Here is a 19,879-nt window from a genome sequence, read left to right as displayed (position 1 = left end):
GGAATGCAGTAGCACGATCTCAGCTCACTGCAACCTCCGCCTCCCAGGTTCAAGCAATTCTGCTGCCTCAGCCTCCTGAGTAGCTGGGATTACAGGCACACGCCACCACATCCAGCTAATTTTTGTATTTTTAGTAGAGATGGGGTTTCACCTTGTTGGTCAGACTGGTCTCGAACTCTGACCTTGTGATCTGCCCACCTTAGCCTCCCCAAGTGCTAGGATTACAAGCATGAGCCACTATGCCCGGCCTGGAATTATCTGGACTTTTCAAAGAAGATGGCACTGTTAGAAGAAGAGAAGATTATTGTCAAAAAGATGGATTGCCTCACTTTCCACTTTTTATGTAACAGTAGTTAAAAAATAGCTTTTTCGGCCGGGCGCGGTGGCTCAAGCCTGTAATCCCAGCACTTTGGGAGGCCGAGACGGGTGGATCACGAGGTCAGGAGATCGAGACCATCCTGGTCTACACGGTGAAACCCCGTCTCTACTAAAAATACAAAAAACTAGCCGGGCGAGATGGCGGGCGCCTGTAGTCCCAGCTACTCGGGAGGCTGAGGCAGGAGAATGGCGTGAACCCGGGAGGCGGAGCTTGCAGTGAGCCGAGATCGGGCCACTGAACTCCAGCCTGGGCGACAGAGCAGGACTCCGTCTCATTAAAACTTTTTATGTAACAGTAGTTAAAAAATAGCTTTTTCTACTTGAATTACAAAAAAAGTTTAAATAAAACTTGTATTTATCTTTCCCTAAGAACAAGGGCAACCCTAACTGGTGTGTGTATGCACATACATACATACTGAGAAGAGGTTTTTTGTTTTTAGATGGATTCTTGTTCTGTCACCCAGGCTGGAGTGCAGTGGCGCCATCTCGGCTCACTGCAAGCTCCACCTCCCAGGTTCACGCCATTCTCCTGCCTCAGCCTCCCGAGTAGCTGGGACTACAGGCACCCGTCACCATGCCCGGCTAATTTTTTTTTTTTTTTTTTTTGTATTTTTAGTAGAGACAGGGTTTCACTGCATTAGCCAGGATGTTCTTGATCTCCTGACCTTGTGATCCGCCTGCCTTGGCCTCCCAAAGTGCTGGGATTACAGGTGTAAGCTACCACGCCTGGCTGAGAAGAGGTTTTTTTAAAAATAGTGCATCTGCGAGGTCAGGAGATCGAGACCATCCTGGCTAACATGGTGAAACCCTGTCTCTACTAAAAAATACAAAAAAACTAGCCGGGCGAGGTGGCAGGCGCGTGTAGTCCCAGCTACTCGGGAGGCTGAGGCAGGAGAATGGCGTAAACCTGGGAGGTGGATCTTGCAGTGAGCCGAGATCCGGCCACCGCACTGCAGCCTGGGTGACAGAGCGAGACTCCGTCTCAGAAAAAAAAAAAACATAGTGCATCTGTTTAATTTTTTTAAATCGTGTCCCCACTGACATTTTAGGAGTATTGAATTTGCATTTTTTATTTACAATAAGCAGTAAAGCCAGCTCTTTACATTTCACTACCAGCTAGGTTTAACTAAGTAGTAAATGTAGGTAATATTTAATGATCTCTGCCACACTGATCTGTACTATAAATTAACATTTTACATCCAGATTTTAATTTTTATTTATCTTTTTAGAGATGGGGTCTTGCTCTCCCACACAGGCTGGAGTCCAGTGGCATGAAACATTGCTTACTGCATCCTCAACGTCCTGGGCTTAAGTGATCCTCCAACCTCAGCCTCCCAAAGTGGGGCCAGCATGGCTGGCTAATTTTCTTTTTTAGTTTAAAAACATTTTTTTTGCAGAGATAGGGGTCTCATTATGTTGCCTAGGCTGGTCTTGAACTCCTGGGCCCAAGCAGTCCTCTTGCCTTGGCCTCTCAAAGTGCTGGGATTACAAGCATGAGCCACTATACCCGGCCAAGGTTTTTTTGAAGTAGGAACGTGCTAACATTTTTCAACTTAACTTGTGCAATAAAGGTTATTGAGCATCTGGTGTGTGCAAACTCATCTCCTCTATCTCCAGGAGAGTCAAGCACTTCTGGAGAAGGTGGATTCTACAGTGACCGCAGAATCCACACATCAACTTTTCCTGCCTAGATTCTGACAGTGAAAGTCTTTCTCTACTCATTAAGTCATTTGTTAATTCAACAATATTTATTGATAGGGTGATTTGGTCATCTAAGTTAGGATGATTTTATGAGTGAAAGAAGCACTTACAATAATTACTCCAGGGCAACAGACATAAACCAGGACTCTCCCAGGCAAACTGGATTGTGTGGTCATCTGATTTATTGAGCATTTAGAACTTCAAATTGGTTACCAGAGGTTCAGAGATCAAATATTTGACATCTTCAACCTACCAGGGAGACAAATGTGTAAGCAAATATAATAGTTATAAATGCCATAGCAGAGGCATAATAGAAGCATTGTGTCCCTCAGGGGTGTCCATGGAGGCTTCCCAGAGGAAGTCAATGGAATCAGCTTCCAAAGGATGAGTTTACTATGTAGACTAAGGCCTGGAAGGACATTCTAGCATGTGCAGAGGCACAGAGACTTAAAAGAACACTATAGGGGGTTTTGGTAATGTTTAGCTGGGAGCATGTTTGTTCTTTTATTATTCTTTAAACCATAAATTTGTCATACATTCCCTTGTATGTATGAGCTAGTTATAGAGCTGGCTGGTAAAAAGCTAACAATGGATTATGGAAGAGAAACAAATGGCATGTTAAATACCGAGGGAAAGCCCAGTGTTTTGATGAAAAGAATTGATAAGAGTGGAATCTGGTGATAGAAATGAGACTGGAAAAGCAAGCTGAGGCCTGATCATGGAGGGCTTTGAGAGTTAGGGCCTTTGTCTCATATGCAGTAGACTGTTGGAGAGTGGTGTGATCAGAGTTAGATTTTGGAAATTTAACTTTGGTGGAGTGTGGAAGATAGGTTGGGGGTAAAACCTGGGCAGGAAGATCTGTTGGAAGGTTAGAAATGTGATCTTCAGGGACATGGATGGAGCTGGAAGCCATTATCTTCAGCAAACTAATCCAGGGACAGAAAATCACACACTGCATGTTCTTACTTATAAGTGGGTGCTGAACAATGAGAACAGATGGATACATGGTGGGGGAACAACACACAGGGGCCTTGGGGGTGGGGATGGGGTTGGGGGGAGGGAGAGCATCAGGAATAATAAGGGATGCTGGGCTTCATACCTAGGTAATGGGATGATCTGTGCAGCAAACCACCATGGCACATAGTTACCTGTGTAACAAACCTGCGCATCCTACACATGTACCCTGAACTTAAAAGTTGAGGATAAAAGAGAAAAGGAATGTGAAGATCTGAATTACATCAGTGGTTGGGATGAAGGGGAGATGATTGAAAAGATTTTTGTGAGTGAGGGAATTTGAGTTATTGGCTATTATATCCTTATGGAGAGTTTTGGATCCACCACTGATGAGCTCTTTGATTTCTGACAAGTCAGTATCACTGAACTTTTATTTCTTCAAGTGTGAAATTAGGCTGATGATGAAAACAAAACACTACCAAAATAGTTTTGAGAATCAACAAGAGACTCTGAAAGTGCCTTGTTTTTCCAATTGTATGTATTGAACACTTAATCCCCTCCAGGCACTCTGCTCATGTTAGGGAATTGGGAGAGAACGGAAATCAGTGTCCTCTAGGAGCTCATGAGTATTTCTGCAGGGGATCTAAGGAAGTGCCCACTCAGACACTGCCACCAGTACTGGGGAAACCTGACTAAGGGCACAGCTTCCCGTCAGAGTTGTGACCCAGGAAAGGTTGGATTCCTCTTGCAACGCCTAAGGAATATTCTGCCCCTTCCATCCCCTCAAACAGGGTAACGACCTCGACAAGGGGAATCTTGAATGGTTGATGGAATCGCAAGGGAGATCCCTTAAACCCTCACATTTGATGAAACCAATAATCTGTATGTGTGAAGTTAGGCTCTTGGTTGCAAATAACAGACTTGAAACACTTTTAAGAAATGGGGATTTTAGGCCAGGCACGGTGGCTCACACCTGTAATCCCAGCACTTTAGGAGGCCGAGGCGGGCAGATCACCTGAGGTTGGGAGTTCGAGTCCAGCCTGACCAACATGGAGAAACCCCATCTCTACTAAAAATAAAAGATTGGCCGGGCGTAGTGGTGCATGCCTGTAATCCCAGCCTGGGCAACAAGAGCAAAAGTCTGTCTCAAAAAAAGAAAAGAAGAGAGAGAGAGAAGAGAGAGACAGAGAGAACGAAACTCGGAGGTTTCCTTTGGTTACTGTCACTCCCTGCCTGCCGTTCCCCATAGTTTCTCTGATGACATATGTCTACTTAGCAGTTTTGATCTCTTACTACCTACTGGTTAATGGCCTCAGCTCTGCCACCCCACATTCTGGGTGGAGCCTGTCTGACTCTCTAACCAATTACCATTGCCCTTGCCAGATAGAACCTTTTGTGTCAGACCACAACTAGTCCTTAGCCAGACTGTGAGTCGAGGCCCACCCCAATCCATTGATTCCACTCTGCAGAAAAAGCAGCATAAGGGGCTGTGAAATTGGTCATCATGACTGGCACAGTTGGTATACCTAGGACTGTATGAAATACCTTTCATGCATCTGAAATCTTAAGGTAAGAGTGCAAGGCCCATCCTACAGTGTGCAGTTCCCCATCCAGGGAGCCTCAAGCTCATCCTGGAACTGGAGGATAAACACCACGTATGGAAATGCCATCTTCAAGTTGGCAGCCCATTTCTTCAAGAAAGTAAATGATGCACATCCCAGACAGGCATCAGGAAGCCATATGACTTGCTCTTTGTTCAGGCCCCTGTAGAAACAACAATTCAGTGTGACTGAGTAGCGTTTCTCATCTGAACCAGAATCACCTGGAGTAGGTTCCTGGCCTCTAATACAGACATTGAGTCAGAATCTCTGCATCTGGGACTCTGCATTTTACCACACTCATCAAATAATTTTTCTGCTAGAGCAGTGATAGTTTTAACTAGCATAAGAGATGCATGTTAATCTGAGCTACGTGTTGGCCCAGAGTCCAGAGTCCTCCCAGGAAGGTAGAACACAGTCTACTTTATGCTTTAGTTAAAAGGATGTATTTGCAAATACATTGCCTCCTTATGCAAGATGTTTCTATTTTGGTTCTTGTCATTGCTGAAAAACATATGCTTTGCATCAGACTCAAAACCAAATTTTCTTGCTAGTTACTAGTTGAGTGACTCAGGACAAGTTGCTGAAAGTTTTAAAACTGATTTCTCAGTTTAAAAACATGTGTAATACCTGCCTTGCAGAATAGAAATACATCTGGGAAGTGCCTGGCATACAGGAGACCCTCAATAAATGGTAGCTATTGTTGTCATCTGTGGTTAATATTATGTCAATGACTGGGCCATCAGGTGCCCAGACATTTAGTCAAACATTATTCTGGGTGTGTTTGTGAAGCTGCTTCTGGATGAGATGAACATTTGAATCACGTCAGGCATGGTGGCTCATGCCTACAATCCCAGCACTTTGGGAGGCTGAGGCAGGCAGCTCACTTGAGTCTAAGAGTTCAAGACCAGCCTGAGCAACATGGCAAAACCCTGTCTACAAATAATACAAAAGTTAGCTAAGCATGGTGACGCATGCCTGTGGTCCCAGCTACTTGGGAGGCTGAGGTAGGAGGACTGCTTGAGCCCAGGAGGTCGAGGCTGCGGTGCAGTGAGATTGTGCCACTGCATTCCAGCCTGAATGACAGAGTGAGACCCTCTCTCAAAAACAAACCAAACCAGAAACCCCACACATTTGAATCAAAGGATTCAGTAAAGCTGATGGCCCCCCTAATGTGGATGAGCCTCATCCAGTCAGTTGAAGGCCTGAATAGAATAAAAAGGCTGAATAAGAGGGAACTCCTCCAGCTTGACTGCTTTTGAGCTGGGATATTGGTTTTTACCCTTCCTTTAGATTTGAACTGAAAATCAGCTCTTCATAGGTCTCCAGCCTGCTGGCTTTTTGGCTGGAACTATACCATCAGCTCTCCTGGGTCTCCAGCTTGCCAACTATAGATTTTGGGATTTAAACTCCATAATCACATGAGCCAATTCCATATAATAAATCTCTTTCTATATATGTATACACCCCGATGGTTCTGTTTCCCTGAAGAACGCTGACTGATACATCACCACAGTCAAATGCTACTATAATCCCTTCTTTGGGCCTACAACATTTTCTTCTCTGAATGGTAGCAACAGCTTGTAGAAGAAGATGCCTTTATTTATTTTGATTTCTTATTGACACATAATAACTGTATGTATTTATGGAGTACATTGTGATGCTTTGATATATTTCATAATGTGAGGGGATCAGATCAATGTAATTAGATATCAGTCATCTCAAACATTTATCATTTCTTGTGCAGGAAACATTCAATATCCATCCTCTCGTAGCTAGTTGAAAATACACATTGTTGTTAACTGTGGTCATCCTACAGTGCTATACAACACTAGAACTTGTTCCTCTTATCTAGTTGTAGTTTTGCGTCCTTTAATAAATCTCTCTCTAACCCTTCCTTTCCCCTCCCCTTTCATGCCTCTAATAACCTCTATGACTGCTTTTTACTTCTATGAGATCAGCTTCATTTAAGCTTCCATATATGAATGAGACCATACAGTGTTTAACTTTCTGTTCCTGGTTTATTTCACTTATTTATCCAGCTCACCAACTGCAGATTTGGGGATTTAGCCTCCATAATCACGTGAGCCAATTCCTTGTAATAAATCTTTCTCTCTACATATACATCTTGATGGTTCTGTTTCTCTGGAGGACCCTGAGAATTATGTCCTACAGTTCCATTCATGTTGCCTTGAATGGCAGGATTTCATTCTTTTTATGGTTGACTAGTATTCCATTGTGTATATATACCTCATTTTCTTTATCCATCCATCAGTTGTTAGACACTTAGGTTGATTCTATATCCTGGCTATTGAGGCTACTGCTGCAATAAACATGAGCATGCAGATGTCTCTTTGATATATTGATTTCCCTTTCTTTGGATGACTGCCCAGTAGTGGGATTGCTGAATCATATGGTAGCTCTATTTGCAGTTTTTACAGGAACTTTTATACTATTGGAAATGTCTTTAGACCAATAGGAGCAAAAGAATTTTCAAGTAGGGGAAGGACCTATATAATTCAAAATTTCTTTTTAGAGATGATGAAACAGGGGCCTAGCAACAGCTAGGTAGTGATAATACCAGGATTAGAACCCGAAGACTACAGGAGATTTTGTTTTAAAGAAGGATTTGATTCTTCATTTGGTCTGGAGGACAAAACGAACATTTCTGAGCATAAAATTGAGTTCTCGAGAATAGCTACCGAAAGGATGTTTGTTGCTTTATACTTTGTATTTAAGTCAGTTCAACCTATTTTCACTATTTTTCTTTATATTTATCAAACAATTTCAAGGTGAAAATATATGACTTTGAGGGGCAGAGTCTTAGAGTCAACAAAGCTAGCATGAGCCTAGCCCTGTCACTGATTGTAAACCTAGGCTGGTTACTGAGCCTCTCCATGTATTGCCCTATCCATGAAATTAAAATTGTACCTACTTTGCAAGTATTGTCATGAAGAATAGAAATAATATACTTGACCAGCCATGGTGGCTCACACCTATAATCCCAGCACTTTGGGAGGTCTAGGCGGGAGGATCACTTGAGGTCAGGAGTTCGAGACTAGCCTGGCCAACATGGCAAGACCCTATCTCTACTAAAAATACAAAAATTAGCTGGGCATGGTGGTGCATGCCTGTAATACCAGCCACTCAGGAGGCTGAGGCAGGAGAATGGCTTGAAGCCGGGAGGCAGAGGTTGCAGTGAGCCGAGATCAAGCCACTGCACTCCACCTTGGATGACAGAGTGAGACTCCATCTCAAAAAAAAAATAAACAGGAAGGAGGCCGGGCGCGGTGGCTCAAGCCTGTAATCCCAGCACTTTGGGAGGCCGAGACGGGTGGATCACGAGGTCAGAAGATCAAGACCATCCTGGCTAACACGGTGAAACCCCGTCTCTACTAAAAAATACAAAAAACTAGCCGGGCGAGGTGGCGGGCTCCTGTAGTCCCAGCTACTCGGGAGGCTGAGGCAGGAGAATGGCGTAAAGCCGGGAGGCGGAGCTTGCAGTGAGCTGAGATCCGGCCACTGCACTCCAGCCCCGGCAACAGGGCGAGACTCCGTCTCAAAAAAAAAAAAAAAAAAAAAACAGGAAAAGAAAAAAAGAAATAAGTCATCTAGCACAGTGTCTGAAGAAACACAGTAGATTCTCAATATCACTATTATTAGCTAACATTTTTTGAGGGCTAGCCATGTGTGTAAAGACTTGACCTGGACTGTCCCATTTTATCTCTACAATAACCCAGTGAAGTAGGTACTGTTATTGATCCTCATTTTCCCAGAATTTTAAATAGTCAGTCAGTGGTGGAGCTGGAATGTATGCCCTGGTAACCTAGATTCCAGTCGGTGTGCCTAACCAATCTACTACCACCATGCGTCCATTTGCAAATATTTTTATCCTTGATTAGGGAATTTAATGTGTTTGGCTTTGGTGCTCAGAAACAAAGAAATGGGAACACATGCCAGTTGAATGCCCATTATATGCACGTACTATGCTAGACAATTTCAAAAATATTTTATTTTAGTTACTATTTCATCAGTCTTTTTTTTTTTTTTTTTTTTTTTTTTTTTAAGAGAGACAGGATCTTACCACGTTGTCCAGGCTGGAGTGCAGTAGCTATTCATAGGCACAATCATCATGCACATAGCCTCAAATTCCTGGGCTCAAGTATCCTCCTGCCTCAACCTCCCAAATAGCTGGGACTACAAGTATGCACCGCCCTGTCCAGCTAATCACTGTCTTTTTTTACCTCTAAGATTCATAAACTTCTCTAAGACCCTACAGATAGAAGCTATTTTTTGTAGTAAAAAAGTGCAGCTCTCGCTTTCCACTAATTTTTATTGCTGCTCTTCTTCCAGAAGGTAGATTATCCATTGTTATTTATGTTAATTATTTACATTGTTGAAACATTGAGATGCTAGGTTGGCAGATAATACAAAAAATGTGGTACCTTTGCTTAGAAACTTTTATTCTAAAAAGTTAATGGACAAACATTAACTTTTCTGAGAAATTAAAATACTGTTTCCATTAAATAAGCTTTTTTGTGTGCAGGCTGTTTTGTTTCTGTTTTTTTTTGTTTTTCGTTTTTGTTTATTTTTTAGTTTGATTGGAAGCAAGTAGGAGGAGGAATATTATCAGAGAAGGGCAGCTTTGAGGAAAGGCTGCTGTAAAGATTCTTTTTTTTTTTTGAGATGGAGTTTCACTCTTTTTGCCCAGGCTGGAGTGCAATGGTGCGATCTTGGCTCACCGCAACCTCCCGGGTTCAAGCGATCCTCCTGCTTCAGCCTCCCGAGTAGCTGGGATTACAGGCATGTGCCACCACCCCGGCTAATTTTGTATTTTTAGTAGAGACAGGGTTTCTCCATGTTGCTCAGGCTGGTCTTGAACTCCCGACCTCAGGTGATCCACCCGCCTCAACCTCCCAAAGTGCTGGGATTACAGGCATGAGCCACTGCGCCCGGCTGTAAAGAGTCTTTAACATATCTCTTAGAAATTTATAAAAATCTAAAATCTTAGAATTGGAAAGACCTTACAGATAATTTAGTTTAACCTTGGCCTCATTTTACAGAGAAGGAAACCAGACCTAGCAGAGGAAATGTTTTGTTCAAGGATAAAACTCAGGTTTCTGAACTCCCAGATGACAACCAATACATTATTAATTACAAATAACTATATATAACTGCTGTTTGATAATGCCTTTAGGTAGTAACCTCTAATATAGCTACATCAGCATTTTTCCAAGCCAGTTCCTGAATACCCACTTCGTGTCTGATTCCTCCAATCCAGTGCAGCATACATTTTACATAGACTTGGTCTGGCAATGAGGAAATAGCATTCATTTTCAATCTTGGGTCTCAGCATAATTTGGTATATAACACTGCAGTCGACTGTACCCTGTAAAGCTTTAAAGGGATGGTATTCCAAGAATTAGTATTAGTCTGAAAAACCAAGTGTTTTGTTTCTCTTTCACTTTTTTACACATCCATGGTTCCTGGGGGTAAAATAAAAGTTTTCACTCTAATGGGTGCGGTGGAGGGAGACATTCTAAGTGGAAGGAAGCACATATACAAAAGTCTAGAGGCCTCCTGAGACATCAGGAGGTGTCTGGGGCCCTTCAAGCAGTTGGTACGACTAGAGCATGTTGGCCCCACAGAGAGCTGAGTCAAGAGCCAGACCTGCTCTACTCTGCATACCTTGAACTTTAGCTTGAAGGCAGTGGGGAGTTATTGAAGGATTTATAGCAGAGGAATTACAGAAATATAGTTGCTTTTTATTATTATTATTATTATTATTATTATTATTATTATTATTATTTGAGACAGAGTCTTACTCTGTCACTCAGCCTGGAGTGCAGTGGCATGATCTCAGTTTACTGCAACCGCCGCTGCCCAGGTGGGTTCAAGTGATTCTCCTGCCTCAGCCTCCTGAGTAGTTGGGATTACAGGTGTGCACCACCACCACCACACCCGGCTAATTTTTATATTTTTAGTAGAGACGAGGGTTTTGCCATGTTGGCCAGGCTGGTCTCGAACTCCTGACCTCAGGAGATCCACCTGCCTGGGCCTCCCTCATTGCTGGGATTACAGGTGTGAGCCACTGAGCCTGGCTGCTTTTAATTGTTTTGATCAAACAGATAATATATGAATACATTTTAATATAAACTCAACTATTAAATCCAAAGTCAAAGTTCTTCACCATTCCCTCCATCCCCAGTTCCTTCCTCAGAGGTAATCACTCTGCTGCTTGGTACATATCTCTCCAAACATTTAAAAAAGTGCATTCACGGCCGGGCGCAGTGGCTCACGCCTGTAATCCCAGCACTTTGGAAGGCTGAGGCGAGCGGATCACGAGGTCAAGAGATGGAGACCATCCTGGCCAACATGGTGAAACCCTGTCTCTACTAAAAATACAAAAATTAGCTGGGTGTGGTGGCGGGCACCTGTAGACCCAGCTACTCAGGAGGCTGAGGGAGGAGATTTGATTGAACCTAGGAGGCGGAGGTTGCAGTGAGCCGAGATGTGCCACTGCATTCCAGCCTGGAGATAGAGCAAGACTCTGTCTCAAAAAAAAAAAAAAAAAGAAAAAGAAAAAGAAAAAAAGTGCATTCACTTATGTATACACATGCACAGAGATCTTTCTGGATCTGGGATTATTTTGTGTGTTTTGAAACAAATATTATCCTGTGAAAAGATAAATTAAGAGGGACAGAGCTTGGGTTTGGGCAATTATGAGAGCCAGCTGGCCATCTGTTTACTTTGCTTGGTGTTCACAGCATATTTTGTGAACATTCCAATTTTTCTGTGAGATTCTCACAGATGAATTGTGCTGTGGGAACCATTTGGCAGACCCCAGCCACAACAGCTGCAAATCCTTACAGCCATGTCCACCAGGTCAGCCTGCACTGGGATCTGCCTGAATCAAAAGTTTGCTGCCTGCATTTGTGCATTGCAATTCGACTGGAATTCACAGATATTAAATATTCTTTGTTGGGATTAGGAAATGGACAATGTGCTTGCCATGTGTTATGGAACAACTGAGGACATAAACATGACCATGGGTTCCCTTTCTGAAACAATTAAAACGTTTATTGTTTTTGGATTGGTCTACATTGTAATAAAAGTTGATATGTAACAAAATGTATCTGCATAGTGTTTTTTTTTTATTATCAATTGTCAAGTTAAAGTTTACTACCACACTAACAGAACAATGACTTTTAACATATGGGCATATCCACAGATTAGGTCTCATTAAAGCTGTTACTAAGTGAGGGCTAGGGATGTGGGGTCTAAGGAATACAGTTTTAGGAATAAATGAGGAAATGTGGATACATTTATTTATTCCACTCATTTATTCATTCAATATACTTTTTTGGTGGTGAAGACGAGGTCTCTCGCTTTGTCACCTAGGGTGTGGTGCAGTGGCTTCGACCTCTGAGCTTAACAGATTCTCCCATCTCAGCCTCCTGAGTAGCTGGGACTACAGGCGTGCGCCACCATGCCCAGCTAATTTTTGTATTTTTTTGTAGAGACAGGGTCTCCCATGTTGCTCAGGCTGGTCTTGAACTCCTGGGCTCAAGCGATCCATCTACCTTGGCTTCCCAAAGTGCTGGGATTACAATCAATATACATTCAGTATCTATTATTTATGCGCTAATCATGTGCTAACTCACTGGTTGAATCACTCTATTCCCTTTGCTCTAGATTGAAGCTTCGAGACCACCTGGGAAAATAGGCAACTAATGTAATGAATATCCATAACCAGTTTCACAGACAACCAGTAGTTTGCAAATTATTCCACCCATGGAACGATTCCAAATATTGGAGAAAAGGCCCCCAAGTTAAAATACTCCATGGAAACATGCTCTATACATCTATGTGGTGCTTACAATAAAAGATGACTTCCTGCGACTGACTTGCAACTCCGAAAGAAGTGATTTAGAGAAAAAAAAAGAAAGAAAGAAAAAGAAAAAGGTAAGTATGTCGCCGTGCTCTTGGGAAATGCTTTTGGGATTTGTCAAAGTTCTAGAGTGGAACCCAAGGTTCCTGAGCCAGGGGACAAAAGTGATAAGTAGGATGCAATTTAGTTGGAATCTTCCCTGACCTTAATCCCATAAACAGTTGCCTAGGTAAGGGCAAAGTCTACAGGCCCTAAAACAGGGTACAAGCTTCCCTAAAACATATTAGAGAGAAGCACTTTCAACAGGACCTTATTGCAGGATCCCTAAAAAAAATTCAAAACAAGGAGATTTACATGTTATTCACCTTATCATAATTTCAGAAATATTTTACTAAAAAAAAAAAAAGAGTCGTGACGTCTGCAACACCTTAAGACGTTGACGTTTGCAACACCTTAAGAACAATGATTCTAAGTGTATTAATATTCTCTCTGATTTTAAGGGAAAAGTGATGCAGGAAGAGGAAGATGGGTGGGCGTACGTTCCCAGAAATCCCCAGAACGTCAAAAGGGAAGTGGCGGCTTTGAGTGGAAGACTAACGGAGAGCGTCTATGATTGTGCCAAAGGAAAAAAAATGTTCCTAAGAGAAGAGTATACAAAGTTCTGTTCACCAAAGCCTGGAACCCAAAGGTGTCCCTCCAAAGCTGTATACGACAGACAAAACGTGAACTGAAAGCAGAAACGGATCCCAAGGGGCCAGGCGCCCCCTCCTCCTGGGTACGCAGGTCAGACAGGAGAACCAGGGCTGACCCACAGGTAATTCAGCCCTCTCCCAACGCCCGCAGCCGCCGAGGATCCCACGGAGCCGCCCCCCCGCTCCCATCGCCGTGGCGACCGCCGGAGCCACGCAGCACCGCCCCTTCCTCGCGACGTGGCCCCGCCCCCTCAGAACCCGGAAGCGGGAGTCTCGCGCCTGCTGAGCGGCGGTTCGGGAGTGGGGAGCGCGCCGGCCCGAGCTCGCTCGGCCACGCGCCCCGCCCCTCAGAGGCCGGCTTCCTGCTCTTTCCGCACGGCCTGCTGCGCCCGCGGGTCCCGAGCGCTTGGTCGCCCGCCCCGACCGGGGCCCAGCCGCCTCCACGGCCCGCGCTCGTACTGGAGCGAAGAGCGGCCTCTGGAAGGAGGGGAAGGGACGTGGGGGCGGCCACGGCAGGTGAGGGTGGGCGAAGACCCGGGAAGCGGCTGGGTGTGCGGTATGCGGGGTTGTAGGTGTGTGTATGGCGCGTGGCTGCTTTGATTGCTGTGACTTTGTATGTTCTGAGTGGGCCGGTCCATGTGACCACTCACGTGATCACGTGCCCTTGTGAGTGTGTGTCTGGGGCCGAGTGTGGGCTGTGGGGTGGTCGGTGTGCTTGTGACCCTGCCTTTGTGTGGCTGTCACCAGTGGGACTGGCGGGGAGCTGTGTGTGTCTCCAGCGGGAGGTGGGGGCGACAGAGGGCTTAACCGGGGGCATCCTCCTGTAAACCCATCCTCGGGCTACACGACTGCAGCCCAGGAACATTTTTTTTTTTTTCTCAGCAAACTTTTAAGAACTCTGAGCAGAGGTCAGTAATTTTGGAGACAGCACCTCGGCCTGAAAGTGACAGATGTCTTTGTTGTTGCTGAGTGTGGGCCAGGCGTGAGGTTTGTGAACAGGGGATGAGGAACAGAGCGGGACCGGAGTGTCTCATTTTTCCTCTTCTCGTTTTCCTGGGGAGTTGTAAGTTAGACATTTATGATGCTTCCTTTGTCTCCACCTACACTGGTTCAGCTCCTTTTGGCACAAATATTCAACAAATTGAGGAATAACTTTTTTATTTTTTAATTTTTTTTTTTTTGAGACGGAGTCTCGCTCTGTCACCCAGGCTGGAGTGCGGTGGCCCAATCCCGGCTCACTGCAAGCTCCGTCTGCCGGGTTCACGCCATTCTCCTGCCTCAGCCTCCCGAGTAACTGGGACTACAGGCGCCGGTCACCACGCCCGGCTAATTTTTTGTATTTTCGGTAGAGAGGGGATTTCACCGTGTTAGCCAGGATGGTCTCGATCTCCTGACCTCGTGATCCGCCCGCCTCGACTTCCCAAAGTGCTGAGATTACAGGCGTGAGCCACCGCGCCCAGCCACTGAGGAGTAACTTAATAAGCTGTGTCCAAATTCCAAAAGCTTTTATACCAAGAGCGTGAGAAGAGATGTCACAGATATCAGGTAGGCAGCTTTTCCTCCTGTAAGGTTTAGAGATAATGCAATGAAGAAAAGAGGGATAGCTCTCCCCTGAAGAGATCTAAGAAAAAGATAGCTGTGTACTTCTGTGGTGAGGGATGGACAGGTGCATTAAAAAGCCAGTTGCATTGCCCAGAGACTCTCAGCTTCCAATATTTTGTCATGGCTAATATTTATAATCACGGATTGTCCATAATGCATGTCAACTATAGATTGAAATAAAGTAGCAGAAACCTCTGACTAGTTATGCTGGTTATGTGACTTAAACATTGATAAAGGTGATTTTGTTGACTTTAAAGTGGCAGGTTCTGTTGAAGCCCTGAGCGATAGGGGCATAGTCACAACTGGCAGGTTTTTTGTTTGTTTGTTTGTTTTTTGAGACAGAGTCTCACTCTGTCACTCAGGCTGGAGTGCAGTGGTGCGATCTCAGCTCACTGCAACCTCCGCCACGCAGGTTCAAGCTCTCCTGCCTTAGTTAGCCTCCTAAGTAGCTGGGATTACAGGCGCCCATCACCACGCCCAGCTAATTTGTTTTTTTTGTTGTTGTTGTTGTTTTGTTTGTTTTTTTGAGATGGAGTTTCGCTCTCGTTGCCCAGGCTGGAGTGCAATGATGCGATCTCGGCTCACCTCAACCTCTGCCTCCTGGGTTCAAGTGATTCTTCTGCCTCAGCTTCCTGCTTAGCTGGGATTACAGGGATGTGCCACCAAGCCCGGCTAATTTTGTGTTTTTAGTAGACATGGGGCTGCACCATGTTGGCCAGGCTGGTCTCGAACTCCTGACCTCAGGTGATCCCCCCCCCCCCCCCCCCGCCCCCGCAGCCTCCCAAAGTGCTGGGATTATAGGTGTGAGCCACCGCACCCAGCCACAACTGGCAGTTTTTATTGTCCAGCAGCACAAGGGCCAGAGAAGACAGGGAGTCCACAGCACACCCTGAAGAGGGGTTTCCTTAGGCAAGATTGAGGCTAATATTGTGGCCCTTTTCCCACCAGCATGAACAGGTGCTTTTGTTTTTGTGAGGAACAAAATCATGAGAGATCAAATCAGTTTTGAGCTCATGGTCCACATTCTTTCTTATTCAGTACTAACCAGTTTGGTCACAATCTCAGTTAACCTTTGCCATATACAGAATATTTCTGTTATGACTTGTAAAAGTATACCCCCTTGGTGGATGAAAGAGAGCTAGGAGAACAAACTTTCCTATTCATACCACTCACAGCTGCTTTCCCTTTGCAGCAGTGATCTTTTTTTCCTTAGACGTCAGTTGGTCAGATGCAACATTTGGTATCCATTTTACCTTTCGTGTACTGCCAAACTAGCACAAGTGTTAAAATTACTTGTCTCTACAAAAATTTAGTCACAGCGGAGTGCAATCTCTCCATCTTGTAAGATTACTTTTAACACATTGGCGTAGTGAAGTGGTTGTGAATTATTCTGAAGACTGTTGGTAAGGAACATCTTTCTATTTACTGCTATGGGAAAGAAGAGGATGACCGCGTGAATATGTGTGCCTGTGTATGTGAATTTGTATGGTGGTTTGGTTTGTGCATTACAACTGATTCCAAAGCTATGAATGTTTTATTTTATCCCATTTTGTGACTCTAGAAGCACACTTTCTGGCTTTAGTTAGCTAAGGTGTTTTATAAATCTGTTAAGTAGATGTTATTTGCTAAACATGTTTTTTATTTTCCCTCCTTTAGAGTAGATTGTTTCTAATAATGCATTACTAGGAAATGTCTCCATTAAGAAGTATTTAGATGATATAGGAGTATTTCAAGTCTGTCCAGGTAGAAAATATTCCAGAATTAAGTATATGTGCTAGTTGCTTTCAATTAAAAGTTATAATCAGCTTAGAGAAAGCCTATACTTAAAATGGCTTAGATTTTTTTTTTTTTTTTTTTGAGATGGACTCTCACTCTGTCATCCAGGCTGGAGTGCAATCTTGGCTCACTGCAACCTCCGCCTCCTGGGTTCAAGCGATTCTCCTGCCTCAGCCTCACGAGTAGTTGGGATTATAGGCGGCCACTGCCATGCCTGGCTAATTTTTTTTGTATTTTTAGTAGAGAAGAGGTTTCGCCATGTTGGTCAGACTGGTCTTGAACTCCTGATCTCAGGTGATCCAGCTGCCTCAGCCTCCCAAAATGCTGGGATTACAGGCGTGAGTCACCGCGCCTGGCAAAACTTTTTAACATATTAATTTTTTTTTGTTTTTTTGAGATGGAGTCTCGCTTTGTCACCCAGGCTGGAGTGCAGTGGAACGATCTTGGCTCACCGCAACCTCTGCCTCCTGGGTTCAAGTGATTCTCCTGCCTCAGCCTCCCAAGTAGCTGGGACTACAGGCGCGTGCCACCACACCAGACTAATTTTTGTATTTTAAGTAGAGACGGGGTTTCACTATCTTGGCCAGGCTGGTCTTGAACTCCTGACTTCCTGATCCGCCCACCTCAGCCTCCCAAAATGCTGGGATTACAGGCGTGAGCCACTGTGCCTGGCCTTAACATATTAATATTTAAGATAAAATGGATATACAAAGAATTATTTTATTTATTTCAGTATGAATAACTATCTGTGCACACTAAGTTTCAGTGTAAGACTGGATGATGATTTTCTTAGTACTTTGAAGCAACTTACGATTTTAACAGACTTCTCTAAAATTACCATCTTAGCTTTGAGAGGAGAGACCATTATCACAATGTCAAGGTTGTAAATCAAGTTTAGTGTTGGAATGTCTACATCTGCTGTCTCCTCGGGGTTCAGCTTAGTACGTCTCCAAGGTCACAGTTGAGTCTACTGAGGGCTCTGTGTTCCTGAGGGAGCAGGTCTCGAGGGCCACCAAGGAAGAGTTCCACTGAGTTTAGAATCCCTGTTCCTTGCCAGTCCAGAGAACTCCCTCTAAAACAACAGTTCGGAGTCAGCCCAGGAGTTAGGTCCTGGAGTCTCAACCTCATGTTAGCCGTGCTACGATCAAGGCTTGCTCTTGAGGTAGAGGAAGTGGTACAAAGCAAATATTTGAATTCTTCCTGGTGGAATTTCCTCACTTGGCAATAAGAATCTGCAACAGGGAACTATAATTTCAGTTTCCTGTTATGACATAGCACAGATGCCTGAGCAAAGAGGGGCAGCCTTTTAGTTGAGGATGTTCAGCTAGACCAAAGCTCACAGATGCCAGGGTTAGGATGGCCCAGTTCATTCTTCTTAGAATGTAGTTATTCATTTCATCAACAGATAATGCCTGCTATGTGCCAAGCACTGATCTGAGCTTTGGGGACACAGTGGTAACAGAGTCATAGATGAGAAAACAAACTCCAAAAGGATCAAGACTTATCTAAGATCACAGAGCTATGAAAACCAGAAGTCACTAAGCTCACAACAAAAGACTACACATTTTTTCCCAAAGGCGAATGTTTCATTTTGTTGCTACTTATAGTGCCTTCAGGTTTACATTATGGATCTTTCAGAGGACCTTGTGTAACTTTTAATCATGTCCATATGAGTGACAAATTTGTCTGTATTTTGTATTAAGAACTACATGTAGGCCGGGCACGGTGGCTTATGTCTGTAATCCCAGCACTTTTTGGGAGGCCGAGGCGGGTGGATCACGAGGTCAGGAGCTCAAGACCAGCCTGGCCAAGATGGTGAAACCCTGTCTCTACTAAAAGTACAAAAAATTAGCCGAGCACGGTGGCAAGAGCCTTTAATCCCAGCCACTCGGGAGGCTGAGGCAGGAGAATCTCTTGAACTCGGAGGGCGGAGGTTGCAGTGAGCCAAGATTGTGCCACTGCACTCCAGCCTGGGCGACGGAGTGAGACTGTGTCTCAAAAAAAAAGAAGGAACTACATGTGAATTTCTGGTTATGTGCAGTTACAGTTGAGCAAATATGGTGTACAGTTGAGATTTATGGTGTATTGTGAATGTATCAGGAAGCAGGCTTAATTTAAACTTCTTTCTCTAGGCTGGGTGTGGTGGCTCACACCTGTAATCCCAGCACTTTGGGAGGTGAGATGGGAGGATTGCTTGAGCCCAGGAATTCGAGACCAGTGTGGGCAATATAGGGAGGCCCCCATCTCTACAAAAAATACAAAATTCGCCTGTCATGGTGGTGTGCGCCCATTGTCTCAGCTACTCAGGAGGCTGAGGTTGGGATAATCGCTTGAGCCTCAGAGGTCAAGGCTGCAGTGAGCTGTGATTGTGCCACTGAACTGCAGCCTGGACAACAGAGCAAGACTCTGTCTCAAAAATTAAAAAAGTCAAAAAACATCAACTCCTTTCTCTAGCATGGACTATCCCTATAATCAGACAGGAGCATCTTTATTAAAGGGATTCTTAAGGTAATGTCAAAAGATAGCTGATGGTATTGCAGTTGAGAACTAAGGCAGGAAGGATGGTGTCAGAAAAGGCTGTCTCACATCTGGTCCTAGCATTGCCATGTGATCTCGGGTAAGTCATTTAAATTTTCTAGACCAGATTCCTTTTCTGGAAGAACTAAGAGCGTTGGAATAATTTCTTTAAAAGCTCTTCCGGTAGCCCGGCACGGTGGCTCACTCCTGTAATCCCAGCACCTTAAGAGGCTGAGGGGGTGGATCACCTGAGGTCAGGAGTTTGAGACCAGCCTGGCCAACATGGTGAACCCCCATCTCTACTAAAAATACAAAAATTAGTTGGGTGTGGTGGTGGGCACCTGTAGTCCCAGATACTCAGGAGGCTGGGGCAGGAGAATCACTTGAATCCCAGGAGGTGGAGGATGCAGTGAGCCGAGATTGCACCACTGCACTCCAGCCTGGGCAACAAGAGTGAGACTGTCTCAAAAAAAAAAAAAAAAAAGCGAGCCGGGCGCGGTGGCTCAAGCCTGTAATCCCAGCACTTTGGGAGGCCGAGACGGGCGGATCACGAGGTCAGGAGATCGAGACCATCCTGGCTAACACGGTGAAACCCCGTCTCTACTAAAAACTACAAAAACTAGCCGGGCGACGTGGGGGCGCCTGTAGTCCCAGCTACTCGGGAGGCTGAGGCCGGAGAATGGCGTGAACCCGGGAGGCGGAGCTTGCAGTGAGCTGAGATCGGGCCACAGCACTCCAGCCTGGGTGACAGAGCGAGACTCCGTCTCAAA

General features: G+C 44.7%; 1 protein-coding gene across 2 annotated transcripts in view; it reads left to right on the top strand.

The window, feature by feature from the left end:
* Positions 1-13,458: 13,458 nt before the first annotated feature.
* The window catches only part of SPG21 (SPG21 abhydrolase domain containing, maspardin), a 27,873-nt gene continuing 21,452 nt past the window's right edge, over positions 13,459-19,879 (top strand). Inside the window, exons 1-2 of one of the 2 annotated variants that reach the window (XM_023220839.1) lie at positions 13,591-13,730; positions 14,564-14,759. The gene's annotated coding sequence lies outside the window, so the exon portion shown is untranslated. Of the gene's footprint in view, positions 13,731-14,563; positions 14,760-19,879 lie in introns of both variants that reach the window. The other variant, XM_023220838.2, reaches the window with a different exon arrangement.

This window comes from Piliocolobus tephrosceles, chromosome 6 (genome assembly GCF_002776525.5).
Source record: "Piliocolobus tephrosceles isolate RC106 chromosome 6, ASM277652v3, whole genome shotgun sequence".
Taxonomy (NCBI): Eukaryota; Metazoa; Chordata; class Mammalia; order Primates; family Cercopithecidae; genus Piliocolobus; species Piliocolobus tephrosceles.
This window is presented reverse-complemented; position numbering and strand designations above follow the sequence as displayed.